Below are 14,260 nucleotides of genomic sequence, written 5' to 3' on the forward strand. Positions count from 1 at the left end.
AAACTGAATCAAGCATAGTTAGACCTGCTGTAGCTGCAAATACTTTTGAACTGAAACCTAACACAATTGAAATGATACAACAGTTTGATCAGTTTGATGGTTTGCAGGAAGAAGATCCCAACGCTCACTTAGCAAACTCTTTTGAACTATGCGATACATTTAAAATTAACGGTGTTTCTGACGATGCCATTCGTCTTCGATTATTCCCTTTCTCATTGAGGAACAAAGCTAAACAGTGGTTGAACTCGTTACCACGAGGGTTAATTACTACTTGGGAACAAATAACCAAAAATTTTTTACTAAAATATTTTCCGCTAGCTAAAACGGCTAAATTACGTAATGATATCTCTTCTTTTGTGTAGATGGATTTAGAAACACTTTACGATGCATGGGAGAGATACAAGGACCTTTTGAGAAGGTGCCCTCACCATGGGTTACCGCTTTGGCTTCAGGTTCAAACATTCCATAATGGCCTAAATCCTTCGACTCGACAAATGGTTGACACAGCTGCTGGCCAAACCATCAATAATAAAACACCTGAAGATGCTTATGAGTTTATAGAAGAGATGTCACTGAATAACTATCAGTGGCAAGTCATGAGGACTAAGCCAACTAAAACAGTAGGCGTTTATAACGTCGATTCGGTTACTATGTTGTCAAACCAGGTAAACCTTCTAAATAAAAAGATTGATGGTTTACTTGGTTCTACTCAGATACATCCAGTAATGAGGTGCGAGACGAATGGAGGAGGAGCATGCACAGAATATCAACCCTTCAACCCTAGCATCGAGGAGGAGCAAGTTCAATATATGGGTAACAATAACTCTAGATCCCAAAATAACCCATAAGTAACACTTATAATGCAGGTTGGAAGAACCACCCAAATTTCTCATGGGGAGGCTAAGGAAATCAGAGACCACCTCCAAGCTACCAACAACCACCTTACCAACAGGAAAATAAGCCGAACCTTAAAGAGATGCTCTCAAAGTTTATATCAGTGTCAGAAACTCATTTCCAGAACACCGAGATAGTACTTAAAAATCAACAAGTATCGATCCAAGGGCTCGAAACTCAAATAGGCCAGCTATCCAAACTGATTTCAGAAAGACCACTAGGAAGTTTACCTAGTAACACTAAATCAAAAGAGCATGTGAAAGCAGTTACACTAAGGAGTGGGAAAGTATTAGCGGAATCAGAAAAGAAGCTAACACAAAAAGCGGTGGTAAGCAAAAAGGGGGAAGAAAAACCTGAAAATAGTGACAAACTAGTGCCGAAGAAATATAAACCTCCAGTTCTATACCCAGCAAAATTGAAAAAAGACCGCATTGATGCACAATTCAATAAGTTTCTTGAACTTTTTAAGCAATTACATATCAACTTACCTTTTGTTGAAGCCATCTCGAAGATGCCTTCATACGCAAAATTTTTGAAGGAGCTCCTAACCAATAAAAGGAAATTTGAGGACTTATCTACAGTAGAACTTAATGAGGAGTGTTCAGCCATACTCCAAAATAAGCAGCCAACCAAACTGAAAGATCCAGGAAGTTTTACTATCCCTTGCTTAATTGGTAGTTTGAATGTTGAGAAAGCACTAGTTGATTTAGCCGCTAGCATTAATTTGATGCCATATAAAATGTTCAAACAACTTGGTCTTGGGGAACCTAAACCTACTAGGATGAGTATTCAATTAACTGATAGATCTGTTAAATATCCTAGGGGCATTATAGAAGACATACTTGTGAAAGTAGATAAATTCATATTTCCTGTTGACTTTGTTGTGCTTGACATAGATGAAGATGTGGAAGTGTCCTTAATTTTAGGGCGCCCATTTTTAGCCACTGCTAGGGCTGTAATCGATGTGGGTGACGGTAAATTGGTACTTAGAGTAGGTGACGAGGAGATATGCTATGAAGTTTTCTAGGGATTACAATGACTCATGTTATTTTATTGACTTTATTGATCATACTACTCAAGACTCTTTTTAGGAAATTGTACAGAAAGACACGACGGAACTGTATCTAGCACAAGAAGAGGAGACAGATGATGAACCCAATAAGCATTCTCCAAGACGAGCAGAATATGAGGGCATTAAGATAAACGATGAACTTAAGCAAAAACCCTCTATTGAAGAGCCTCCTAAAGTGGAACTTAAATAATTACCAAACCACTTGGAATACGCATTCCTTGGAAATAATTCTACATTACCAGTTATCATTGCTTCTGTAACACCCCTATAACCCGTATCCGTCACCAGAGTGTGTTATGAAGAGTTACTAATCTAAAACTCAACATTTGTACATACACATTTACATAAGTTCATTAGAAATTATATGCATAGCCAAACAAAATCAAAGATCGAAATTCAAACTTATACCGACATTCAAAAGTTGCCATATTCATATGGCTTATATACAAAGACATCTCAAAATATCATTCACTTAAGTCTATTCTATATATGCCATACTAGCTCCAAAATATAGTAGTTCCAAATTGATAGATAATGTGATGAGTTACTGACGATCCCCTCCCGAGCAGGTGATTGGAGGCAACAATCTATAAAACAGAGAAACGTAACAAACAGAGTAAGCTTTCATAGGCTTAGTAAGTTTTAAGCAATGCAAACAATTAAACTCAATTATACTTCAATCATTCAATTTCTCAAGAGGCCATTTTCTAGGTATATTGTCATTTGGCCGAATATACACTAGAGCATAATGCACAATTAGCATTCTTATTTCTCTTAAACTAAATGCATATATCATAAATAAATCAAATACTTTCACATACTTTCACATCTTGACTGAATGTATCATGATCATAGATATAATTATAACATTTATTCACATAAGTATCACATTATACACTTATGATTCAATTCCAATCAAACTCACATATAAATACATAATACGTACCTGGCCAACTTAACGTATTGAATGTATTCATTTGTCGTTCTAACACGAGATATCTTAGTCTTAGACTTTTATCAAATCATCGGCATTTAGCCTGCTAGGTTTTAAACTCGAGTTCATTCACCGGCATTTCGCCTGCTAGGCTTGAAGCCCGATATCATTTCACTGGCATTATAGCCTGCTAGGCTCAAAGGCCTGAATAGTATCTCACCGGCATCATAGCCTGCTAGGCTCAAAGGCCCGAATATTACTGTACGATATTCAAATCAACAAGTAAACACAATCACACCAATTTAGGCATAAACATAATTCGAATATATCATTCTATATTTATTCACATTTATTTCATTTCATCATTCACACTTATCATTAGGTAGTTTACACATAACATCTCACTCATATTCATCTATCACTTATTATTTGATCATAAAAACATATCACATTTTAATTCCATATTATAATTGCCATTCAACCATTCGGCCATATACATATATTACAAGTAATACTTAATTCTCATAATATGTAATGCCATTATCGAATATTATTTATGTTTATCTACTTAAAACTTACCTCAAATATATTCGAACAGTCTCGGATCGGCTATTCAACTACTTTCTCTTTTCCCCTGTCCAACCTTGGTTTTCTATGCTCTTGAGCTAATTCAAACAAAAATTTAACTTATTAAAGTCCCACCATGCTAGCTTATGGTAAAAAATAACAAGAAATTTAATAGGTCACATAGCTACTTTTAGCTCAAATACAAAATGGTCATACACATTTTTAATCACATTAAGCAATTTAATACAATTTATTTAACATTTCCTTATGTACACCTTTATGACCAAATACACCTATCAATTGAGTAACTTACCTTAACACATAACCCACATAGCCAAAGTACATATAACCCTAATGACCGAATATGTATATCATCAAAGTTCCTATGATTTAACCCTTAAACTTCATAGCCGAATATTCATTGTATATCTAGCTCACATACACAAACACAAAACTTATATGGCTTATTATATTTTCATATACATATCTCACCCATATAGCCGAATATATAACTAATCAAATAGATATTTATTCACGTTCCCTTAACACATATTGATTAATTAGTCCTTGCAGTAGCCTTTGACACATTCGGTCATTAAAGCAATAACCTATTTAACATTCAAGCATTTTATACTAAAATTCCTCCCAAGGTCGAATTCATACACAACCTTTAATACTCATACAAAGTTTATATTTTAAATAATTTATACACACCATTAACCTAATATCAATTAACTAAGCACTTTAACAAATTTTCTTTAAATATACACACATTCGGCAATGACAATGACAATTTAACAAACCTTAAATCCAACTTATAATTGTGCATATCTCATTCAAAGCATCCACTCCAATTTATCATCCAATCATCCATAGCCGAATACGCATTTTCCTTTCGTTCATTCTTAACAAAAATTTTTATCAAGCTTAAATCTCCATTCCATCATTTTAAAACACAAACATTACTCAAATGTTATCTAAGTTCACATTCGGCAACTACACATACACACAAGCTGATTTTCCTATCATCTAAACCACCTATATGAACATTAAACTAGCTCAAACTTCACCCATCCACAATTACTCATCAAAACATAAAGACAACAACCATCCGCTTCAAATTCTTCCATAGCCGATTACTCATATCACCACACAAAATTCAAAATTTTGACATGGGCTAAGTAAGGGACTTAGTAATTAGCTTAAAATATGCTAAAATCTTAAAAACTAACATGAATTTCTTACCTTAATTCCAGCTTAAAGGTGACCGAATGGCTATCTCCCTTTTCTTCTTTAAGATTCGGCTAAGCTAAGGAAGAAGATGAACCAAAACATTTTGTTTTTCTTTTTATCATCTTTTCTTATTTTAATTAATTTTTATTTCATAATTTAAGCCATTAACTATTATAATATTAATATAATGCATATATGGCTATTCAACCATCATCATGGCCGGCCACTTACTTAAAAATGGGGAATTTGACATGCAAATCCCCATATTTTAAGCCATGCAATATTTGACCACTACACTTCAACCTATCACAATTTCAATATTTATCACATAAGTCATTTTTAATTAATTTCACATCTAAATGACAAAATCAAAGCATGAAATTTTCACACATACACTTTCGCTTATAATAGGCATAAAATATAACACTTAATTATTTTTGTGACTCGATTTCGTGGTCCCGAAACCACTTCCCGACTAGGATCAAATTAGGGCTGTCACAACTCTCCCCCCTTAAGAATTTTCGTCCCTGAAAATCTTACCAGTGAAAAGGGTAGGATAACATTCTTTCATTGAGTCCTCTGACTCCCAAGTCGCTTCTTCAACCCCGTGTTTGAGCCATAGTACTTTCACTAATGAAATTTTCTTATTTCGTAATTCTTTTACTTCACGAGCCAAAATACGAACTGGCTCCTCTTCATAACTCAAATCAGACTGAATTTTAATCTCTGATGGATTAATCACATGAGAAGGATCAGATCTATACCGACGGAGCTTCGAAACATGAAAAACATTGTGAATCTTTTCAAGCTCAGGTGGCAAAAGTAATCTATAAGCAACCGGCCCAATCCATTCTATAATCTCGTATGGCCTGATAAATCTCAGGCTCAATTTGCCTTTATGGCCAAATCTGAGTACCTTTTTCCACGGTGAAACTTTAAGAAACACTTTGTCTTTGACTTGATACTCAATATCTTTTTGTTTCACGTCTGCATACGATTTCTGACGATCTGATGCTGCTTTCAGACTTTCACGGATCACTTTTACTTTCTATTCGGCCTCTTTAATCAAATCAACTCCGTAAATCTTATTATCACTGAGTTCGGTCCAAAACAAAGGTGTACGACATTTACAACCGTACAAAGCCTCGTAAGGTGCCATCTTGATGCTCGATTGAAAACTATTGTTATATGCAAATTCAACCAAAGGCAAATATCATTCACACGAGGCACTAAACTCAAGGATGCAACATCTCAACATACCCTCGAGTATCTGAATAATTCGCTCTGACTGACCATCGGTCTGGGGATGAAAAGCGGTACTAAAGTGAAACTTAGTACCCAATGCTTCTTGCAATTTCTTCCAAAACCGTAAAGTAATCTCAGATCTCTATCCGACACAATAGAAGTAGGTGCCCCGTGTAACCTTACAATCTGAGAAACATACAATTCGGCTAACTTATCAAGTGAATAATTCGTACGTACGGGAATAAAATGAGCCAACTTTGTCAATCTATCAACCACAACCCAGATTGCATCTTTCTTGCTTGGTGACAATGGCAACCCATATACAAAATCCATCGTGACTCGATCCCACTTCCATTCAGGTATCATGATCGACTGAAGTAATCCCGATGGCGCTTGATGTTCCGCTTTCACTTGTTGACATATCAAACACTTCGAAACAAAGTCAGAAATGCCTCGTTTCATAACATGCCATCAATACTGACGTTTCAGATTGTTGTACATTTTCGTACTACCTGGGTGAACTGACATTTAGCTGCTATGAGCCTCGTTTAAAATCATCGGAATAAGCTCTGAATTTCTTGGAACACATAATCGATTTCTGAACCTCAAACAATCATTGCTATCAATCAAAAACTCTGAATCCTCTTTCAAAACACATAATGCTCGCTTTGTAACTAATTCATCATCAACTTTTTGAGCTTCACGGATTAGTTGCATCAATAACGGTTTTGCTTTTAATTCCACTACTAACACATCATCAGTGGACACAGACAGATGCACATTCTTTGCTTGCAAAATAAACAGTGATTTACGGCTTAAAGCATCAGCAACCACGTTAGCCTTTCCCTGATGGTAATCAATGACAAGCTCATAATCTTTCAATAATTCTAGCCAACGTCTTTGTCTCAAATTCAAATCTCTTTGAGTCATCAAGTATTTAAGGCTTTTGTGATCGGAATACACATGGCATTTTTCCTCGAACAAATAGTGGCGCCAAATTTTCAAAGCGAAAACAATAGCAGCACTGTAGCACTGTAGCACTGTAGCACTCTAGCTCAAACTTCACCCATCCGCAATTACTCATCAAAACATAAAGACAACAACCATTCCCTTCAAATTCTTCCATAGCCGATTACTCATATCACCACACAAAACTCAAAATTTTGACATGGGCTAAGTAAGGGACTTAGTAATTAGCTTAAAATATGCTAAAATCTCAAATACTAACATGAATTTCTTACCTTAATTCCAGCTTAAAGGTGACTGAATGGCTGTCTCCCTTTTCTTCTTTAAGATTCGGCTAAGCTAAGGAAGAAGATGACCCAAAACATTTTGTTTTTCTTTTTATCGTCTTTTCTTATTTTAATTAATTTTTATTTCATAATTTAAGCCATTAACTATTATAATATTAATATATAATGCATATATGGCTATTCAACCATCATCATGGTCGGTCACTTACTTAAAAATGGGGAATTTGACATGCAAATCCCCATATTTTAAGCCATGCAATATTTGACCACTACACTTCAACCTATCACAATTTCAATATTTATCACATAAGTCCTTTTTAATTAATTTAACATCTAAATGACAAAATCAAAGCATGAAATTTTCACACATACACTTTCACTTATAATAGGCACAGAATATAACATTTAATTATTTTTGTGACTCGGTTTCGTGGTCCCAAAACCACTTTCCGACTAGGGTCAAATTAGGGCTGTCATAGCTTCTAACTTGTAACCCAAGGAGAAAGAGGAATTAATCCAAGTATTAAAAGAGCATAAAAAGGCCATAGCTTGGAAAATTTCTGACATTAAAGGAATCAGCTCTTCTTTTTGCAGCCACAAAATTTTGATGGAAGATGAATACATATCGTGTGTGCAAGCTCAAAGACGACTGAACCCCAACGTGAAGGAAGTTGTAAAAGCTGAGGTAATTAAACTTCTAGATGCTGGAATTATTTATCCTATTTCTGACAGTTCTTGGGTAAGTCTAGTGCAGGTTGTCCCTAAGAAAGGAGGCATGACGGTTGTGACCAATGAGAAGAATGAATTAATCCCAACAAGGAGTCATAGGATGGAGAGTTTGCATTGACTATAGGAAACTGAATGATGCCACAAGAAAAGATCACTTCCCGTTGCCATTCATTGACCAAATGTTGGAAAGATTATCCGGGCACATGTACTACTGCTTTCTAGACGGACTCTCTAGTTACGTTCAAATCCCAATAGCTCCTGAAGATCAAGAAAAGACGACATTCACATGCCTATATGGTACGTTCACTTATCGCATAATGCCTTTTGGATTATGTAATGCTCTTGCCACTTTTCAACACTGTATGATGGCCATCTTCGACGAACTCGTGGAAGATATCGTGGAAGTATTTATGGATGATTTCTCAGTATTCGATAACTCTTTCCATCTCTACCTTAAAATTCTAAAACGAGTTTTAATAAGATGTGAGGAAACGAACCTTGTGCTTAACTGGGAGAAATGTCACCTCATGGTTCAATAAGGTATTGTATTAAGGCATAAAATTTTTAGTAAAGGGATTGAGGTGGACAAATCTAAAATAGAAACAATCAAAAAATTACCCCCTCCTAGTTCGGTTAAGGCTATTAGAAGCTTTTTAGGACATGTTGGTTTTTATAGAAAATTTATTAAGGATTTTTCTAAAATAGCTAAGCCTTTGACTAAATTGCTAGAAAAAGATATACCTTTTAATTTCAATCAGGAGTGCTTAGAAGCATTCAATACTTTAAAGGATAAATAAATTAATGCTCCAATTATAATTGCACCTGATTGGAATTTACCATTTGAATTAATGTGTGATGCAAGCGACTTTACAGCAGGTGCTGTACTGGGACAATGGAGAGACAAGCATTTTCAACCTATCTATTATGCTAGCAAAACTTTGACAGCTGCAGGAGAGAATTATACTACTACGGAAAAAGAGTTGCTAGCTGTGGTTTTTCCATTTGATAAATTTCGATCATATCTCATATTGTCTAAAGTTGTTGTGTACACTGACCATTTTACCCTTCGTTACCTTTTAACTAAAACTGATGCAAAATCTCGACTCATTCGATGGATTCTTCTATTACAGGAATTCGACATGGAAATTCAGGATAAGAAAGGAGCTAAAAATCTCACGGCTGATCACCTGTCTAGGCTTGAGAACTCCAATACCAAGGAACTAGATGAAGTTGAAATAAATGATTCGTTTCCTGAAGAACAATTTTTCGCTATATCTGACTCTGAGGTACCTTGGTTTGCAGATATCACGAACTTTTTAGCCGCTAACATTATCCCAAAAGGGTTAACAGACCAGCAAAAGAAGCGATTCTTTAATGATGTGAAAAACTACTTTTGGGATGACCCCTTTCTTTTTTCGCAGATGTGCAGATCAAGTCATTAGAAGATGTGTTACAAGTTTCGAAACATCAAAAATTCTGGAACATTGCCACTTAGGGCCAACTGGAGAACACTATAGTGGAATTAAGACCACCCATAAAATACTTGAATCAGGTTTTTACTGGCCCTCATTATTCAAAGACGCTAACAGGTAAGTTATTTCATGTGACAAATGCCAACGGACAGGTAACATATCCAAATGTGATGAAATGCCTCAAAACTATATGCTTTCATGTGAAATATTTGACATTTGGGGTATCAATTTTATAGGCCCTTCCCCCAATTCATATGGGAATAAATACATCTTAGTAGCAGTTGATTATATGTCCAAATGGGTGGAAGCCCAAGCTCTGCCTACTAATGACGCTAGAGTGGTAGCACGTTTCCTTAAGAAACTCTTTTCGAGATTCGAAACACCTAGAGCAATTATCAGTGACAGGGGCACTCATTTTTGTAATACTCAATTTGAAAAAAAATCTAAAAAAATACGGAGTTCATTATAGAACAGCCACCCCATACCATCCTCAAACTAATGGACAAGTTAAAGTGGCAAACCGAGAAATCAAATGGATCCTCGAAAAAACAGAAGAATCAAACAGAAAAGATTGGGCAATGAAAGTAGATGATGCCTTATGGGCTTATAGAACTGCTTTTAAGACCCCCTTAGGGACATCACCTTACAGACTTGTTTTTGGAAAAATTTGTCATTTACCATTCGAACTAGAGCATAAAGCTTTTTGGGCTATTAAATTTCTAAACCTTGGTCCCAAACTTGCAGGAAAAAATAGGTTGATGCAGCTGAACAAACTTGATGAGTGGCGAGCCAATGCATACGAAAACTCACACCTATACAAGGAAGCAACAAAGCAGCGCCATGACACTCGTTTAAAGCAACAAAAACAATTTGAAGTTGGGGATCTTGTCCTCCTATACAACTCAAGACTCAAATTGTTTCCTGGGAAACTTAAATCGCGATGGTCAAGACCTTTCATAATTCAATCTATTCTTCCATATGGCACAATAGAGGTAAGTCACCCATCACATGGTACTTTCAAAGTAAATGGACATCGTCTCAAACTTTATAATGGAGAGAATTTTAAAGACGATGGAGAGGTGCTACGATTCCACAAACCGCCCTGAATAAACCAACAAGGTAACAGTCGAGCTTAGACTATAAACAAGCGCTTCTCGAGAGGCAACCCGAGTACTAATGGTTTTAAATTATTTAAATTTCAATTTTCAAACATCTAGCTCACTAATAGAGTCCTTGCAGCACAGGTTCCGAACCCCACACGACCGTTCTTATGGCCGTGTGACCACCACGGACGAAAATACGGTCGTGCAAAAATAGGGTAAAAGTTATCTTTCCCAACACGGGATGCGATAAATGAACATAGGTGTGCAACCTGGTCGTGGACAAATCTACCAAATGAACACGGGCGTGCGACACACCCATGTCTAGCACTCGTGGACGACATGATTAAAATAACATGAGCGTGCGCAGAGGTACACGATCGTGGAATGAGCGAACCAAGCCAGACAGCCATGCGGCATGATCATGTAGCCACACGGCCTAGACACACGGGCGTGCCAGAAGGCTGTGTGATGACATCTCAATTCGCGATGAACACGGATAGGACACACTCCACACGAGTGTGTGCACCGGCCGTGCCACTTGAATAATTAGACTATTTCTCTTATTTTATTTTTCTACTACTAAGTTTTCAAGATTCATTTGTTTTTTTTTAACACGGCTTATCTTTATGACTACTATCAGATTATTCCCTTAACTCTCATTTTATCATTCAGAATCATGCTTTCCCTCCAGCTTTATTTCCAATACTCGATCTCGCCAATCCAAGAATATCATTCATTCTTAATTCAGGAAGTTTCACTTCTCTCCCTATCTTATTTTTATATTCTTTTCAATATATCTATCTTTGTACATTGAGGGAAATATACGTCTTAAGTGTGGGGGGATATTTATTGCATTATTAGAAAAATCCCTGAATGACTGCCTTGTTCTCTTAGAAAGCTCTCATATCATATTTAGGATAAATTTTGATTGATTTATGATTTTTGTTGTTATATCTTGAATTAAAACATAGTCATTTATGCATTGATTGTTTAAACCTCAAGATATTATAGAATCAAGCATGATAAGTTGATTTTTAAAAATTTTGTAATCTTAGGTTGTTTCCCCAAAGTTTAGGTATTACTTTGAGTTGGAATTCACAAGTTTTAAACATCAAAAAGCCATAATTTTTGTGAGATTTTTGAGCCTTTTGAGCAACTATTAATTCTTTCATACTCACTTTTATTATTGCTTTGAGTGCGTCAGTATTGAACTATTATTCTAGAACTTGCTTGATTATGCATCTCAAGACCACACCATTTGATTTGATATGTCAAAATGATTAAGGCACTTAGGATTAACCCACTCATGCCATTAAAAGCCTACCTCCACGATTAACCCTAATAAGCCCCCTTGAGCCTAACAAGTCATTTCTTGTATTACCATTAATATTAACTCTTGACCCATTATTGTTGAAATCCCCTAAATTAATCCCTATTTTTGTCGAGATTTGAGTTGAATAAATTGCTTAGCTATGTCTTATTCTTAATAGTTAGTCTATGTTATTCAACTTGTTCTTAAAAAAAAAAAAACTATGTATACACATGAGTAATTCTTTATTCTGGGAAGAAGCTCTATTGTACGCAAGTGATGATTAACTCTTTTTCGAGTTAGGCAATTTTTCAATTCAATCTCGATTCTAACCCTTTCTTTCATCTTGTGACCACACCCCCTAACCAAGCCTCATTACAACCCTCTAAAGACCTTTTGATTGATGTTTCATCTCAATTTATCAGTGGTGGAGATTTGATTTTCATACAAGCCTATGGTAATGACTTATCATTATTGACTATTGAGTGCTTCATTTATTGTCCTTAAAACACCTCAAGTGATTTGAGTGAATCTTTAGTGAGGATGTGAAACTCTGTGATATTCCGAATCAAAGTTAATTACTTAAATGAGGAGAGACACCTATGTTTTCAAGAGAAAATGCTCAACTTGGAATGCTTGAAACTTTTATGTTCTTTTAGTTGAACTCTCAATGTATGATTACCTATGAATTACTTTGAGATATTATCGATAGAAATTATAAGTTAAGAAGAATTTATTTTGATTATGAGTTGAGAATTTTGCTTGAGGACAAGCAAATGCTTAAGTGTGGGGGTATTTGATAAACCATAATTTATACATATTTTTACCCCATGTTTAATGCATTTTATGGATGATTTCCTATTTGAATTGGTGAATTCAATGCAGCTAATGCTTTAATTTCATGTTTTATACTTAGGAGAGCATAAGAGATCGAAAGAAACAAGAAACGGGCCAAAAATAGAAAAAAATGGGCCAAAGTACGAAATCAACACGGCTTGGATCTCCTCAAAAGGGTAGACCACACGACTGTGTCAATTTGGCAGGCTCGAGCACGGCCTGAAGAAATAACACACGGCAGTGTCACACGGGCGTGTCCCTACCGAGCCCAAGTTGAGTCCAATTCGAAAAAGGCTAATTTTGAGGGCTCTTAGGCATTCCAAAGCCTATAAATACACCCTAGAGGAGGAAGAAAGGAGACACAGAATAGAGAAATAGAGAGTAAGGAATTACTCCAAGGAAGTCGATTGATCCATCTCAGAAGCCGGATTCACCATTAAGACTGAAGATCTCTCCTCAATCTCCCCTTCAGGAGTTTTGGGTTTTCTTTATGTGTTGTATTCTTTATTATTCTAAGTTGTTTTCTTAATTAGTTATGAACTAAATCCCCTAAATTCCTATGGGGAATGAAACCTAAGATGAATCTTGTTATTATTTTTCTGAATTGTATGATAAATATTTAACTTGTTCTTAATTATGTGTTCTTAATTCTTGTTTTGATATCCCAGGATATTGATTCAAGATAAGTTCTTATTCAGAGGAGGAATAGACCCTGTCTAAGAGTACATTTGTCATAATTAAGGGGAGTTGTTTGCGCGCCTAGACATAGGGTGACAAGATTTTGCTGGATTAGGGTGAAACCTAATAAGGGGATCCATAGATCGAGTTACTGCAACCCTAGGGTGTTAATTAGAGAAAGGTCTCAATTACTCAATCTAGGGATTAGACGTTATTAGTCTTGAATAGGGATAATAACATAACTTAGGGATCTCTACGGAGCAAGTTAAATGAATAAATCGTCCAATTCGGAGTCAGAATAACAAGTACAGTCTAGGTGAATTTTTCCTTAGGTATTGTCTTAATTCAATCGATTTTCCCAAAAGCAATTCCCCAACTATATGAGTTTAGATAATTAGTTAGTTAAAACAAAACCTCTTTATTTTTAGGCTAGATAATAAAAAGACAGTCATTACTAGTACTTTTAGTTCCTTTGGGTTCGATAATCTGGTCTTGCTAAAACTTTACTACTGTTCGATAGGTACACTTGCCTACATCGCGATAATAGTTAGTTTCAAGAATGATTAAATCATAAATATTTAAAACCTATCACGAAATAATGTGATCATTTGTTCATGCTTCTCTTCCATTCAAATCGTACCTCATCACTGGATGTACCTGAGTAGAACCACACAAACCGCCAATCATTTTATTTAAGAGTTCTACTTGGTTAGATAGTATAGTAACCGCGTCGAGGTTGAAAGCACCAGTTGCTTTCGTCAGCTTTGTTCTCATAACTTGCCACTGATAGTTATTTAGTGACATCTCCTTAATAAATTCATAAGCCGCCTCAGGTGTTTTATTATTGATAGTTCCTCCAGCGGCTGCATCAATCATCTACCGCGTCAAAGGATTCAGGCCATTACGAAATGTTTAAACTTGTAGCCAAAGTGGT

At 35.8% G+C, this 14,260-nt stretch overlaps 1 non-coding gene across 1 annotated transcript; it reads right to left on the reverse strand.

Annotated features, from left to right (window-relative positions):
• Positions 1-329: 329 nt before the first annotated feature.
• Positions 330-436, reverse strand: LOC128293503 (small nucleolar RNA R71). Its single transcript, XR_008283684.1, has one exon. It is a non-coding gene; the product is annotated as a small nucleolar RNA R71 (small nucleolar RNA).
• Positions 437-14,260: the final 13,824 nt, after the last annotated feature.

The sequence above is a fragment of the Gossypium arboreum genome, chromosome 5, assembly GCF_025698485.1.
Source record: "Gossypium arboreum isolate Shixiya-1 chromosome 5, ASM2569848v2, whole genome shotgun sequence".
Taxonomy (NCBI): Eukaryota; Viridiplantae; Streptophyta; class Magnoliopsida; order Malvales; family Malvaceae; genus Gossypium; species Gossypium arboreum.